Source organism: Apis florea, unplaced genomic scaffold (assembly GCF_048593485.1).
Source record: "Apis florea isolate Af1SG1 unplaced genomic scaffold, ASM4859348v1 contig_3170_pilon, whole genome shotgun sequence".
NCBI classification, from domain to species: domain Eukaryota; kingdom Metazoa; phylum Arthropoda; class Insecta; order Hymenoptera; family Apidae; genus Apis; species Apis florea.
Window position 1 is genome coordinate 7,589,310 of NW_028256714.1, and position 18,400 is coordinate 7,607,709.

General features: G+C 18.3%; 1 protein-coding gene and 1 long non-coding RNA gene across 2 annotated transcripts in view; both read left to right on the forward strand.

Moving 5' to 3' along the window:
• The first annotated feature begins 2,910 nt into the window (after nt 1-2,910).
• LOC147657404 (uncharacterized) lies at nt 2,911-12,510 on the forward strand. Its single transcript, XR_015292584.1, has 2 exons — nt 2,911-4,304; nt 12,072-12,510. It is a non-coding gene; the product is annotated as an uncharacterized LOC147657404 (long non-coding RNA).
• Nucleotides 12,511-16,415: 3,905 nt separating this feature from the next.
• LOC100866609 (ras-specific guanine nucleotide-releasing factor 1) overlaps nt 16,416-18,400 on the forward strand; it is a 135,741-nt gene continuing 133,756 nt past the window's right edge. The window contains exon 1 of the mRNA XM_086910168.1: nt 16,416-16,771. The gene's annotated coding sequence lies outside the window, so the exon portion shown is untranslated. The remainder of the gene's footprint in view (nt 16,772-18,400) is intronic.

The following is an 18,400-nucleotide window of genomic DNA, read 5'->3' on the forward strand; positions in this document are numbered from 1 at the left end:
TTCCATATAAAAAATTACTAAATATCTTATAGTAAAAAAGATTGTTAGTTTTGAAATTATTTTATTTTAAAATTTATCATAATATAAATTTAATTAAAATTAAAATTAAATAAGTTCCTTATTTAAAAAGTAAAACTATTAATTAATTTTATATTTTAAAAAATTAAAAATAATTTATAATAATAATTTTTGACATAATTTTTTTTATAGAGAATATCAAAAATTAAAAAATATATGATTTTTGATGATGAGTTAGAAAAATGAAATTGTCTTTTATAGAATTTTTACCTGTTCATCTACAAAATTATCATATATACTTCTCAAAATCACTTAACTTTTATATGAAACATTTCTCGTTACGAATAATAATAATGACATAAATCAAAATAATAATATCAAATGAGATATCCTATATATAAAAATCATCTTTCCTATGATTATGTTAATCTATATTTTTACTGTGTAAATATACATACGTATGTATAATTAAACGAGTGAAAACTTTTAGATAGTTTTTTCACTTTTTTTTTAAATTCTTTTGGAGATATAACATATATAAGTAAGATATAACAAGAATAGAGACTAAAAATGAAGTCTTATTTTGCGCAATTTATATTTAACAAATTGAAAATAATTTGAGTAAAATAATAATGTGAAATTAACTACTTTTGATAATATATAAAATTTTAGTTTGAATACAGAATATTTAAAATTGCGAACAAATAGAAGTGCCCATTCTTACCTAGTGTATATTTTGTAAAGATATTCTAATCATACTAATGTAATTAGAAGGTATAATTTTATTTATAATAATTATACCATTACATTGGAAATGAAATAGGCTACTTGCTTTCAACAAATGCCTAATTGTTGTTAAGCTTTGCTACATTTTATAATTTTTTGCTTAGAAGAAGTATAAAAAACTGGAAAATACCAGTAAAAATTTTTTGTAAAAATCTGCGCAATATTTTTGATGATATTTAAATATAAATATAATGAAAGGAGATAGTAACATAAAAAAAAATTAAAATTTCTTGTTGCTGATTAATTAAAGTACTCTATTACATTTAATCCAGTTTTTCTTATATTTTTAGATATGATTAATATTATTTTAGATAATATACTTGACAGATTTTTTTCACTCATTCAATGAATGAGGATTATAAAATTTTAATTTGAGAATCATTTTTGAATGATATGAATGAAGACTAATAAATAGTCTCCTTTTTTCTTTTATCATGTAAAAAATGAATGATAACTCAAATTATTATCTTGATGAACACTGAAATAATTAAATTTTTAATGTATATTAAAGTTTCTTTAATATTTATTTGTTCTATGAAAAATTTAATAATTAAATAAAAATAAATTTAACATTTAATAGCAAAAATAAAAACACATTTTCTTTCATATATTAATTCAGAAAGATAGATATAACTTCATAATTAGGATTTTATATTTAATAATCAATTTTTTGATTCCATTTTTAAAAACTTTCGTTGTAATTGATTATTACTTTATTTTAGGATGTATGAATAGTTTTCAATATTTTTAAACTGCTTAAACAATGGCGTTTCTTTTAAATAATAAATAGAAAGAAAAATTCTATTATTACTATTCCGTTATACTTCTTCATATTGCAAATGTTTTAGTTGTAGTCGTTTTACTAAACAAAAAAAAAAAATTTAATAAATGAAATAAAATAAGAAACGAAATGGACAATATTCAAAATTTATTCATATTCGCATTCCTATAAACATTCAATTTGGTAACATAAATAATTTAATAATTAATAATTTCAATAGATTATTTACTTTTTTAGTAAAAAATAGTAATAAAACAGCATAGAGCATGCAATTAAATATATTTATTTCAAAAAATGTATAAATAATATGAAAAATTGACAAAATTAAATTATTTATTGGAATAAATAAAAATTATTTATTATTTAATAATTTGGAACATAACATCTTTTGTGCATTTATAAACATTAATAAATCAATATATAAAGGATTAAAATATTGTTCTCATTTAATTTTATATTGATTGAAATTATTAATAAATCTTTAATTTATATTAAATAATTTGAACAACCAGTTGGTACGTACATATATTTTTACATTAATTAATTCACAAATTTAAATTCATCTATTACCTTACTAATATTTTAATAAAAATGGAATAACAATGATATTTAATTTAGACATGCTAAATGGACACTGGGATCGGTTACGCGAAAAGAAATTATATGTGTAGATAATTTGCAATAATAAAGAAGTTATTACAAATGTGTTATAAAGCAATATTAACATATACCAATATATTGCTGCCAAATTTTTAAATGTACATATAATTATTTTAGAATCATAAAAGAAAAAAAAACAAATTAAATAAAAGTAATAAATTTCAAATTAAAATTTTTCTAATTAGTATATAAATTAATTAAAAATGGAAAAGATAAATACTAACTAGATATGATTCATTCAAATCTGAATAAAATTTAAAATTTATTAATAAAACAATTTGCTTATACAAAATAAATCCTTGATATTCTAAACATTTTAAAAAAAATTATAATTTTAAAAAAATGTTAATTTGTTAATTTTAAAAAAATAAACAAATTGATAATAATATTGATATTAAAAAAATAAATAAAATTATAGTTTATATATTACGAATTGTTACTTTAGGAACAAAAAATAAATATGTGTAATTCAATCAAATCCGAAATTTATTAAAATTGAAGTGAAAACCTTAATTTATTTAAATATATTATTTTCATATATATAATATATATGATTGTATAGAAAAGAAATACGATTTATTAATATTTATTTAGTAAATTACGATTTATTTTAACATTTATTTATATGTATTTTATAAATCTAATTTTAGAATATAAAAAAAGAAATAAATAATCAAATATTTAAATTATTTTAGAAAAAAAAATTTAATTAAAAAGATAACTTTATAAAAAACAAAATAAATCTAATATTTATAAAATTTTTGTAATTTAGGGAGTTCTATATCTTATGCGTTAATATTAATATTTATATTTAGTAATAATTATTTAGATGTTTTACATCATTACTAATACATTACACAGATAATCAAATATATATTATAGTTTTTTGTCTCGTGTATTAGGTCGCACCATATGAAGTTGCTAATTTTAGAATAAGTGACAATCAACTGCGACTTGTAAACTCTACTTAACCTATATTTTACTTATCATATTTTAACGTTGTTTTCTCATATTTCTTTTGTGTAATAAGTTCTTTTTTGTATTAGTTTAATTGTTTTTTGAGAAGTGAACAATATGGTGTTATCGAATGAATTTAGAATGTTATTTCTGTATGAATTTAATCTCGATCATAGTGTAGCTGAAGCATATCGAAATAGGTTAATTTTCGGAAAAGATTCTACCAATGAGAAGATCATTCGATGATAGTTTCAAAAATTCAGATTTGGAAATGAGAATCTTAAAAATAAGCCTCGAGAGCGAAATTCAACAAAGATTTATTAAATTTAAACAAAGATAAATTAAAAGCTAAGATGAAATATTCGCAGAATTAGATCTCCAATATCAATTTTCAGATATTTAAGTGCAATGGGCAAAGTGAAAAAAATTGGAAAAATGCGTACCGCACTGATAGAAAATTAAAAGCGATGTTTGGTAATTTTTATCACAAAATTTGAAAGTAGAAATCTATTTTTGAATAGAATTACAATCTATGATGAAAAATAGATACTATACGATAATCGACAATGATCATCGAAAAAAGTTATATAATCTATAAAAAGAATAATTCATTATTTTTTTCTCAAATAAGGAAATATCATAACAACAGCATTCTACTACCAAGAAATTGATATCATGCATCAGAAATTGATTAGGAAACAATTCGCATTAATCAATTTTTTTGCATAACAACGATCGATTACATACGATCATAAACTACTCTATAAAAATTAACTAAATTGAAATATGAAATCTTAATCTATCTATCATATTCACTAAATATTTTATCAACCGATTATGTTGTTTCGCCATTTACAATTATTTTTAAAAAATAAAATATTCGATACTCGAGAAGCTATAATCGAAGAATTTCTTTACACTAAAATTATAAAATTTTATAAAAATGGAATATATCAATTGAAATCTCGTTGAGAAAAGATCATTGAAATCAATAGCTCATATTTTGATTGAATAAAGATTATAGTTTCGAAAATATATTGTTTTTCTTCTGATCAACAAACACATGGTACAACCTAATATTTAATCTCATCATCATCAGATGGTAAGTTAAATTTCTTTTATAAAAGAACTCACGTTATTTATTTTATATATCGCATTATTTTACTAATTGAAAATTATTATATTAATATAAATCTTACTTAATTGTTCCCATATATAATTTAATATTTTTAATTTTTAAGTATTTATATGACAATATCGTAGATTCACTTCAATTTATCATGATATTCAATATCGTTATGTATCGTATTGCTCATTTCATTACAGCGTAAATATTCTTATTTCTTAATATCATGAATATAATAATTCAAACTATTTAAACCTATTTTCATTGAAAATTATATTTCATTATTTTTCCTTTAAATTTTATATATTTTCTTATAGATTTTTTTAAATTTCAATGTTTGAAAAATTATAAATAATAATAATAATAATAATATAATAATAATGAAAATTTTAATATTTTGCATTTAATACATTTTTTTTATAAAATATGACATACATTCTCGTATTGATTAAAATTCTAAATTTTCTCTTATTTTTTTAACTCTTATTTTCTTAAAAATAAAAAATAACTCATATCTGTTTACAATCTGTTTATTCTGTTGTAGCACAAGCCCTTCTAGTTGTTTTTTTGTTTTTTTTATTATAAATTATATATATTTTAAATATATAAAATATAATATATATCTATATAGATATATAATATATATATAATCTTCTAAATTATGTACTATTATATATAATATATATTTATAATAGTATTTTTAATAATATATATATTATTAATTTTCAATAAATTTTTTTAATTTTTATGATAATATAGTATAATTTTTTTAATGCAATAGTAAGATTTGAACAATTTTTTTTTCTATAATTATTTTTTTCGATTTATTATATATTATATATTATTTATTATTATATTTTCTGAATTAAATATACCAATATCGTAGATAAATAAAATTTACATCTATTTGTTTCTATCTATTAATAAATTTGAAAAGAATGGAAAATATGTTAAATGTTTTATTTTTATTTTATGAAAATTAGTTCACGTTCAGAATTTCTTTTTTATTTTTATTTTTTTTATGATATTAAATATTATATAATCTTAGATTGGAGACTTGGAGAATTTATTAATATATAATATATAATATATATTATAATTTTTAATTTTTAAATATATTATAAAAGATAAGATTTTGAGCAATTTTTTCTTATATATATAACTATTAGTTTTAATTTTAGAAATATTCGCGAAAAATGATTGTTACTATTACATTGAAGTTCGAATTCGTGAGATATGAAAAAATATAAAATAACTCTTGCATCTGAAATTATAATAATTGAAATAATAATAATAGATATCAAGACAAATTGAATGTTGCTATTGTATAATAAGATATAATAAAATATTAAATGATAAAAATAATAATACTTGATACATTGTATGAACAAAAAGTAAAATTCAATGTAATATTTAATAACATTATTTTTTATAAATAAATTATATATTTAAAAATTATCAAAACATCCAAAATTTATAAAGGCATCGATAGGTTATGTAATTTAATCTTAAGATTTAATAAATCGCATGTATAAAAATAGATACTTTAAGTATTAAATATAAATAAAGAAATACTAGATTTCGTTTATATAAGTTTTTAATAATAATGATAAATCGTAGAAAATTTTAAATAAATATCAATATTAATGACTTAATTATCCAAATATTTTTTTTTTTTAATGACAAGAATAAATAAAAATTCTAATTTTTTGAATGATTATTCTATCAGTTTGGATATGCATTTTAAATATTTGAAGCTTTTCGTAAATCATAAGAATTAATTTAACTCTATTAATTGACCAATGCGATGATTAATAAAATTAAAATGGATGATAGATTGCAGATTTAAAATTGAACTAGGATTTACTTTTTTTTTACTGTTTTTAATAAATACTTCGTATTATACATATATATTTTTTAAATATCTATTTTATTGGAATATTCATTAAATATTTCCTTTATGTATACGAAACCAAAGATTTAGTTAAAAAATTAACTATAGTTGAAAGATTCCGATCGTTAATTGATATGAAATTTGAATTGGTGATTAAAGAAAATATAGATAGATTTAAAATTTTAATTTAATTACTAATATTAAATGCTAACTATTCAAATGTTATTAATATAATAATTTTTACTATAGTGGTCATCGTCATCGAGTGTCAACTAATTGATAGAATGTCTATCAATATCTCACATATGAGACAGAATGACTCCTATCTAAATCTAAAATAAAAATCTGAAATCAAATATACATTTAATATAAAAAATGTAATAAGTTTATTCGGTGTAATTTTATAATATGTATTTTATAACATTCGGTGTAGTAAAATAGTTTTAAAGTAAAACGTCTAAAAAAAGAGTATTCTCATCATCATAAAGTATTTTCTCATATAATATCTCATGCTTTAATGACATTCGGCTAGATTAGAAGGAAATGTTTACAGAATTAGAATATAATATTAATATATTATAATTACGATTTAACATCAAATAAGTTTTCTTTATAAATAATTAAAGGAAATTAATTTAATTATTTTTACTTTTCGAAAGAATTATTTTAACATAAAATAAACCATAATTAAAAAATAAAATCAAAAATAATATAATGATAATATTAATTTTTCTTATTGTTTTTAGTGAAAACTATCATCGAAATTTCTTGAAATAATTAATATTCAATTCAACCACAAAATGTAGAAATTAATGTGAAATATTATAATTATAATAACATAATATGTATTCTGATAAATATTTCATAGAATCAGAATTACAGATTATTATTTTAATTATATTTCCTATAATGCATTATTTAAGAGTGTTATAAAATGTATATGGATATAATATATTATTTATTAATGTTAATTTATAACACGAATTAAGATAAAATTTTGATTTTAAGTTATAAGATGTAATATTTAATTTTTATTTAATTTAATTATAAAATTTATGCAATAAAATATTTTAAAATTATACATATTATTATATTATTTTCTATGTTCTAAGTAGAAAATAACTAAATAGACATTATTTATTAAAAGTAATGAAATAAATAATTTAAGATAATATAAACTTTATGTTATTATTTTAAAAAATATATATTTAAAATATTGTAAAAAAATAAATACAAAAAATATAATAAACATGATAAATATAAATAAATACAAAAAATAAATATTTTTTTGTATGAACAGTAAATATATCATTTATGATTTATTATGATAATAACATTTATCAAATTTAAATATTTTTTTATTCAAAATATTGAAAAACTGTTTAATTTTATAAATATTTTTTCAAAATTAGAGAAAGGATTTTGATAAATATTTAAAAAGATATATACTTATAAATACAATTATTATCATGAGTGTGATTAATAATATCTGTTCTCAAATTAGAAAATTTTAACTGCATTTGAAATATTTCTATGCCTTCTATTCTATATTTATTTTTATATTTGTGCATTAAAATCATTCGTTTTGAATATCAAAAAGACTTTTAAATATCTATAAAAATAAGAAAATTATTTATTTTGATTTAGTTTATTTATACACATGTAAGATTAAAAAATGAAAAATTCTAATTCATTATAGAAAATTTAGAATATTTTATCAATAATCTTAATATAAAGACACGGAATATATATAAAAAAAATATGGATAAGTGTAATTTTTAATTCTGATATTAGAGTTAATACAGAATTAAATTTTTGCGATTTCTTACTTATTGAAAATATGAAAGCCTTAATTTCATTATTATTATTTCTTTAATTATAATAATTATTAAATTCTTCTGTTAAAAAATTTTTGTTGAATTCATTAACGGAATTTTTATTTAATTTTTTATAAACAATTTAGTTAATTTCATCGATCTGTCTTCATTAATAATACTAATTGCATAATATTATTTTATAATCAAGAATATCTGTAACATAAAATATAAGTATTTATATAAATAAATACTTTTCTATATACATAGAATTTGCCATATATTGGATTAATATTTTTTTTGATAAATTTTTGGAAAAAAGTGACAAAGAAAAAAATTTTAATTTTTTATAGCGAACATAATGCGAATATTTTATGTTTGCAATATTATGTAAAAAATGAATTTCAGTTTTTTAAATGGAATAATATATATTTGTGATATATATTATATTATAATAATATAATATAACAATAATTACAATATGATATAATGATTACATTTAAACATGTATATCAAGATAGATTCAAATATATGTCATGTTATGATTTTCAGTTATACATCATTTCATTATTACTCATAAATGATATTACTCATAAATGTATTGTTAATAACATATAGTTCCTTCTCATAATTATTATATTTCTATACAGAAATTTGTAAAAAGTTTCATTGAAATAATAATGAAATTTGAGTTTATTATTATTAAACTTATATTTGCAAATATTATTAAATTTATTCAAAGTTCACAACATTCTTTTTCATATCATATATAAATATCATAATTAATATATTGAGAATTTATCTTATTAACTATTTTATTATTTATGTTATTCATATTGATATAAAATAATATTCGTAAAAAAAAATTTTATGTAATATTTTTTTATTTGACAGAGAAATATAAATCAAATTATAAAATAAATAATGTATATTGAAGTAAATACGCAAAATTCAGGATATATAAATTTTTATTAATTTTGAAAAATTAAACAGAATAAATTCAAATATAATGAAATATTTTTACATACTGTATTTTACTGTAATATTTTACTGTAATTAATATATATGTAAAAAGATGTGTTTTTAAGATTCAAAGAATAAGTATTTACCATTCAGAATAAAATGAATAAAGTTCACATGTTTTCTCAAAAATTTTTATAGATATCGATATGCTTTTTTTTTTAAATTAAATAGCTGGAAATCAATAATAAAGTATAATAAATTTTTGGAGGGATATATCTTGAGGCTTTTTCCTTTTTTTTTTTAAATGATAGTTATGGCATATTAATTTTCTTTTTATTTAAATCAAATATTTTTTAATATTTACTTGAAACATTTTTTTTTTATTTGATATACTTATTGACTTAAAAACATTCTACATAAAAATATGTAAAATACTTATAATTTATAGGTAATAAATAATTCTTTAATTATATCAAATAGAAAAAAATATTTCAAATAAATATTATTTAAAATTTTATTTAGCTATGATGATTCGAATTAATATTCATCAATTTAATATCATGATTTGCAACAGATTATTTTTCTATATATATTTGTTTATTATAATTTAATTGATTTTGAATATTAAAAATTCAACTATATTCGATATACTATATATTATAATTAATAGAAATTTTACTTATTTGATGTATGTAGTTCTTTTGTACAATAAACATTAATCGTAAAATTTGAGATAATATTTCAACAAATAATAAATTTAAATTACAAAAACGAAATTAATAATTTTTTCTAAAAGATAAAAATTGTATTTGATGCTTTCTTTTACAATAAGTTTTAAATATTTTAATAATTAAAATTATTTAAAAATTATTTTTTATTAATAATATTTATTTATAATGTATTCTCATAATGTAAATACTCTCAGAAATTAAAATTATATTTTCCTTTGATTTTATAAAATGCTCAAAAAAAAAGTCAACAGATTTTTCACTTTTGATATTTATATTTTCTACTGTATATTCATATTTAATTATTTTTTTTGCAATAAATATATAAATGCATAAGTATTTATAAAATGAAAAATTTGATTCTCTGAGAATTACAAAATAAACTAAATATAAGAAATAAATAAATTAATAAAAGAAAAATGTAATTTTAATTTAGGAGAATTGAGCAAATATATATATATACATTGCAAATATATATATATATATATTATGAAATTAGGATAACAAGTTTTGTATTGTTATATAATTATTCTTATGCAATACATTGAATCATCAAAATATATAAAAAACAAGAATACATATTTTAAAAAAATGATTTGTTTTAAATAGAAATAAAATATGGAATATTTTGGAAATTATCAACAAAAAATAATGCTAAAATGTTATATAATGTATATAATGTATATAAATATGCTATATAATAATATATAAGCGTAATATTAAACTTTTATAAGATCGATTATTTTGTTTTTTTAACTTAAATTTATTAAATATTTTTTTGATGTTAAATTTCGCTATTATTTATAATTTATCAATTAAAAAAAACTATATGCATTAAAGAAATTTATGTTTCGACTAAAAGAGTGCTTTAAAAGATAATCAATTCAATTAAATTATAATAAATAAATATATAACATAATAATCTGTTGCAAACCGTGATTCGATAATTCAAATTATTATATTTAAATAACATGAAATTGATATAATATTTCATTTAAAAAATGAATGAGATCTTTTAAGTGAAATATATTTTATAAAAAATTTACTATTTGTATATTATTACTTTTTTCACTTATTTCACTTATTTCAAAGAAATAAATATATTAATAAAATAATAGTTTTGAAAAAAACAGTTTGCAATATTTTATATGCTGCATTTATATAATAAAGATAAATTAACAACTTCTTAAATTCTAGAATATTTTGAATAATTTATATTCAATAACTTTAATCTTGACAAGTTTGATAAATTATTATTTTTACATTAAAAACATTCTTACATATAAATCAACAATTTTTCCTTTCAAAAATCTATCTCAGCTCAATACTTTTTGTTAAATAATTTACTACATAGTTGTCGAAATACAATACATATAAAGTTTTTTTTTTGATGTAATTAACAATTAAAAAATTGTTTAAAGATGTAAAATTACCAGGAATGATATTAATTTTCTTTACACGTAGTTACAGAAATTTTTCATATTTTCATGAATTAAAGTCGTAAAAATATAAGCGTTTGAAAATTCTGGTCAAGACTTGAATCTTAAGATTCTTTGAATGGATTCGTCGAAGGATGTTCGGTAAACCTCTTCGCGTAGCTATCCGATGCGACCTGGATTGTTGCTGGTATTGCGGGAGAGGGAAGATCAGCACATTCTGGAATGGAGGATGTGATAGGTCAAGTTGCTGGGTGGATAGTTATGCAGGATACCAGATTTTCGGAACCTGAAGCTAATTTTCCTCTGTTATAATATTAGATTAAATCGATTTAATTTATCAATCAAAAGCATTTTGATGGAAAAAATTGAATATAGAATTTTAATACGCATGAGGATTGAGAGGATTAGCAGGATATTCTGGAGACGAATAACTCGATCAATAAATATCTTTCTTTTCTTATTTTGACGGTTATTAATATAGAGTAACTAATTTTTTGTTTATAGAACGATACATACTATTTTTGAGCTTATTATAATATATATGTATTCTTTTTTTAACAGATATTTATATGATTTTCAGAATCGTTAATATTTTTATTTTTTGCAAAATAGAATTCTGTTTGTTATAATATATTTCTACGTAAAAATATAGTCATATATATAATAATGATATAAATATAAATATAATGTAAATATAAAAAAAATGTTATGTAATAGCAATTTTTAATACTTTTAGAATAATTTTAAAAATTCACGTATTTTATAAACTTTTTAATTAATATCGTTCAATATTGGTTCAAAAATAAATAAACAAATCCACAATTATTATTTGTTTTATGATTGTAATTAGTTTAAATAATTTAATCTTTAGTATTTCTTCAGTTAGATTATATTTTTCATTTAAGGACACTCTATGAATCAAAATAGGCCACCTTGCATGGAGGTAACAATCGAGAAAATGTAACGAAGGTTTGACATATGAAGGAAGTATCACAGTCGAAGAGAAACAAACGTTAAAGTGTCTTTTGCTTATTCACTCCTATATTTATGGAAATAATATCTTCAAATGTTTCAAAATTCAGTATATTTCATTTCTTTATTTACTTAAAAATAATAAATAAAAGTAAATAAAACATAAATATAATAATATAAGTCTTATAAATTATAAAATCGTTTTGTAATTTTAGGCGCATTTATACATAATATTATCTTTATTATGTATTATCTTCATACATTTTGGTTAAGTTAAATTAAGTTAAATTATTATATTTAGTTAGATTAGATTATCTTAAAAAGAAATTACAAAGTTTTCGTTATTCCGAAAATAAAATGAACTTTATTTTCTTTAATAAATCTTTTGAAATAATATTAAACTTATTATTTTCATTAGAAATTAAGTAAGAAATTTTATCCTATTATATAAATATTATTTTTTTTATAAATAAGTGATATAACTTTATAATCTTTAAATTCTTACATTGAAATTCCATTAGATATTAATCACATTATCATATTCTAAGTAGAAAGATGATGTAGAATAAATATAAAATGATTTACTGATACAAAATGAAAAAAATGTATAGTACTAATTTACATTCTTTAAAAATCTATAGACATTCATATGTTTTCTATTATCCCAATTAAACTGATTTATATGATATATATATGTGATTCATATAACGATATTTTTCATATCTAAAGATATTTTTCATATCTTTTTTATTTATTGCTTATTAATATCTTACAATATTATAAATATGTATAAATATATACATTTTTTCTATCTTTAAAAAATTTTGTAAAATATTTAAATACAAATTGCATCATCATAATTTTAAGAATTATATTAATATGTTTTTAAGAATTTCTACGTATATAATAAGTTTTTTTATTTAAAATTATGAAATTTTCTTTTATATCTAATTTTATTTTATAATGCTTTAATTTTAATTTTAATATTAATATAATATTAATTTTAATTTTAATAGTTTAGTATTAATCTTAATATTAATACTTAACATATATATAATACAAAATATAAAAATGAAGAAAAATATATTAAATTTCTATTTCAATACAAAATATAAATTTTAATTTTGTTAAATATATATTTTATTTAAGATTTTAAATACTACTTTGATTCTTTTTATAAAAAATTTCTTTTAAAAGGGATTTAAAATCTATTTGGTTTAATATTTTTATAATTGCAAAAAAAATATTAAAATAATAAGTAATTGAAAATTATAATAATAAAAATAGTTAATATAGTAAATAATATTTTATGAAAAAAAGCATACTTATCTTAATAAAATTATTATTTTATTAAGTTAATTAATTTATCTAATGGAATTATTAAATTATTTTTGATATTTTTTTTTTTTAATTTTGATGTTTTATAAAATAAAATATAATCATGATCAATGTAAAATATTACAATTACAGAAGAAATTAAATTTTTTTTTTTTTTCAAAATATTTCAAAGCCTATTTTTAAAACTTGTTCTTAAAGATATATTTTAAATTAATATTATCTACAATAAAAAAATAAATTTTAATTATTAGCTTATAAATATAATAAATTTTATCCATTTATAATGTAATATAATCCATTTTATTTTTAACATAATTAATTATATTATTAATAAATAGTTAATTTTCTAATTTTATTATTTTATACATATAATCTTAATCTTATATAAATTTAAAAAAAAGATTATTATGATTTGAATTTTTAATATCTATGATCGTTTTATTCGAATAAATAGTAATGATTATAATATTCTGAGATTTATATATTTTTATAATTTAAATATAATTTAATATATGTATTTTATAATCTTTTAACTATTATGAAATATAAAATAATAAAATCATTTGTGGATATTCATAATGCCGAAATTTCAATAATATTTTTATGAATTTTAAATAGTTTTTATAAAATATTTCGTGAACATAAATCAATGTTAATATGAAAAATGTATCACATAAAAATTTAAAAGGCATTGAATCTAATAGTAAAAGGATTTTTTTTATAAATAAATATATAGAGAATACATGAAATACTTTAATTTTTTCAAATAGAAATTTACGAATATATCTTAATTTTTCTTTTTAATAGAATTTTATTTTATTTAACATATTATTCAATTCTATTTATCATTTTTTATAAAACTTATTTAATTTGTATAAAAAAAATATTATCACTTGTTTAGAAAATATTTGAATTTCAGAATAAAAAATTAATTTGTGAAATAATTTCTATATTGATTTTATATTTCAAATTGTAATATATGCTTTAATTTATATTTATATTAAATATATGTTTTAAAAAAATTATAAATTTCTACACATATTAAATTTTTAAAAAAATTACTTCATTTTTATAAAAACATTTAAGAAGATTAAAACGATTTTCATATATATGTGTTTTCTACATATTTATTTATTAAAAATATATTTATATTAAGTAAAAATGTCATTAAAAATCATTTAAGAATGTCACTAAAAATCATTTAATTTTTATCTGAATCATTTTTCAATATCATCAATAGTATATTTATATTCTATTTGCGAACAATAATTTAAAATCCGTAGAAATATTATTGAAATTTTGATATTGTCTTATAAAAAAAACAATTCGGTCAGTTGCATATTTTTTCGTTATGAAAATAGAATATGATAAAAGAAAAAAAATTGATCTTAAAAAATATAATTTAGATTAATTTTACGATATTTTTAAGAGATTGTTAGCGACTTGAAAATGTAGAATAGGTATATAATAGTGAAGACAAAACATTTTCTGTACATAATCTATCAAACATCTTGAGATGGTTCTTTACTTTACTTATATTAATACTTTATAATATCTTATTATTATATATATAATATATATAATAAATATATAACATATATTTATATGTATATTATTTATTATGAACTAAACTATCAATTTAAAATGCATTAAATATATTCTTTTATAACCAAAAGAAATTAAATTTTAGAACGATAAATATTGACAATCTGAATTTTCTTATACATGATAAATCAATACATTTATCTTCTTGATGTGAACATTTTACCATAAAAATCCTTCTTCGTATCTTTGTATGCATAATTCAATTAGAACTATCTATTGTTTGAAATGAGATCAATGTGTGCAAGTTGTTAATACATTCATGAAGAATCGATTACAAAAATTGTTATATAAAATTTTGATTAGAGCTTATTTATTAATTTATAAACAGTTTAAATTTGCATTAAATAAAGCGAATTAGAGGATAGAGTAAGATAATAATATGAAGAGTTTTATATATGTATTGTGCTTAATGCAAATTGTTTATAATTATAATATTAATAAGTAATAATAAATAAATCTTAACTAAAATTTTTATATCAACTTTAATGCGTATTTTGATCTTTAGAATAGATCTTTTAAAGATATCTCGTAAATATTCAACAATATTTTATATCTTATTGAGCATCAATATTACATAAAGTACATATTCAAGTATTTTAACAATACTAATATAAAATATAAGAAGTATTTTTATTCATCAGTGAAATTAAAATTACAACAATTATTATTTACAATTATAACATACGAGATTATTATTTAATGCTAATAATTATATCAAATAAAATATTTTTAGATAATACATATATTATTAAATAAATAATTTTTTTATCAAGAATACGAAGAATTTGATAAATAGAATTTTGGAATTCAAATTTAAATTCATATTTCATATTGTAGATTATAAAATTAGAGCTTTTTAATGTTTTAAATGTTTAATATAAATGACAGTAATGATAAATTAAAGATAAAACATTTATAAATAATTAATTAACTAATATACAACTAATTAAACATCGAATATTTATTCGTCTTTAAATTACATTTAAGAATTATTTTAAAATCAAATAATTTTTTTATGATAAAATAATAAAAAAAAAAAGAAAGAAAGAAAAAAAGAAAGTGAATAATCATACTGCAATGTCGTAGTATGCATCTTTGCATGCGACTTACATGCAATTGCCAATTTTGATGTCGCGTCGGTTGTATTGAACTTGATCCCGTTTCCGTAGCCCAATTAGCCCACATATAGATCCGTCCATGTCGTGTCGTGTGGGGTGGTTTTCAGCAGGAGTGTGCGCAGTGACAGGTAAGCGCAGCTTCTGGGGTTGGAGAAAAGGCAGAGTAGAGGAGGTAGCCCCGTGAACCCGTGGCGATGCGTCGGATAGGCACGTCGCGACTCCCGACGCCGAAACATCCTCGATCATGTCGGGTGCCGGTAACGGACCACCAATCTCGACATTCTCGTTTGTACAAGGACTGTTCTCTTGTTGGTCACCTGGCTTGACCTTGCTGCTCATCGAACCAACTCGATTAATAATCGCCGCTTAGTTAATTCCGGTCTTCTCGAACTGAATAAAGATACGCGCCGGAATTGTCGCTATCCTCGAACATCCGTGGTCGAGAGAATATATATTTAGATTTAGAGAAGCATACGATACTGGAGGGGGGACTGAGAATCTGAAGCACGAACAGGTGGTGCGGCATCAGTCGAGCACCAAGAAGGACAGATATATCGAGGAAGAAGTAACAGGTATTACCATAACTATTTTATTTTTATTTTTTTCTTTTCTTTTTTTTTTTTATATTTCTGATCTCTTCTTTTTACTATTTAATTTGTTTTTAATTTATGATCTAATTTATAAACGATTAACATCGTAAATAACGAGCGCCTTTTTCATTTGATGCGGTTGTGTTACAGCATTATTGAATGGTGGTTACTGCATCGTTATTTCAGATGAATGATATACAGAAAAAATTATATGTAGTCGACATTGCATTGTGGATTCTCGCTTATTATAAATTTTTTATTTTGAATTAATTATTATTTTGAGTGTATATATATGTGTATATATATGTATATATATTTATATATATATTATTATTTATCATACACACACACACACACACACACACACACACACACACACACACACACACACACATTTAACTAAAGATATATATATTTAATAAAGATATAATAAAGTATGTATATATTTGTTTACAGACTTAAATCTAGATATAAAATTAAAAAATATGATTATTTTAAATCTCATTTATTAAATTTATTATTTTTCAATCGTATTACACATTCGATAATAATGTATAAAAAACAAAATCACTTTATAAAAAAAAAAAATTAAAAATGCGATATTGATAATTTTCTTTTTTTTAATGGATTCGTTAAAATTTAAAATAATTTTAATAATAATTTAATGTTAATAATTTATAAAATTCAATTTTTTTCAAAAGTTTCCATCATTATATTCTAAATATATTTCTATATATTTCTTAAAAAAATATAAATATTTCTACTAAAAATTTCATTTCCTACTATCAATCCAAATATCATACTTTGTACTTGTATTTTAAAATATAATTCGAAAGATTTTCGGTATTGAAACATTTTATTAATATGAGTTTTATTTTATTTATTTTTATTTTGTTCTTTTTTTCATATTTCATTTTGTTTCTTTAGATATCAATACTTTATTTTTTATCATCTAATTTTCCTCTTTATTTCCATTTGATATCATATGTTATCAATTTCACTTTTTACAGATATATTTACTTAATTTGCTCTCCGTCATAGAATTGTGTGAATATGATTATATTTTTGCTTTCAGTGCTTCTTTAGATCATTTCTTTTCTCATTTGATTATTTTGAACGAATTATTTCTCTTAGAGAAATCGTTATCTAATATTCATTAAATGTTTAATTCCAAGCAATTTCTTCAATAACTTTTCATGGTTTCGAATCGATTTTTCGATTAAACTTTTCTACCTTCTTTTATCATTTACACGATTCGTGCACAATATTGTGCAATTAAGAAAATCCTTCGTTAGTTATTACCTCAGTTATTTAAATCTTAAGAATTCAATAACAAATCTTAAGAATTCTAGGAAAGTGAAAATTAAATTATCAAGATTTAATGAAGTTTTAATTTACTATTAGAATTTAATATTTATGATTAAAAAATTACTCTATTACTGAAATTATGAATAATTTCATTAATAATTAATATATTAAATGTTTAATTAATTAATATAATTATCAATAAATTAATAATTATTCAATTAATATTAATACATTAGAAAATAATAAAAATCCATTAATTATTATATGTTTAATTTAAAATCGTTTTTTTTTATTTTTCTAAAT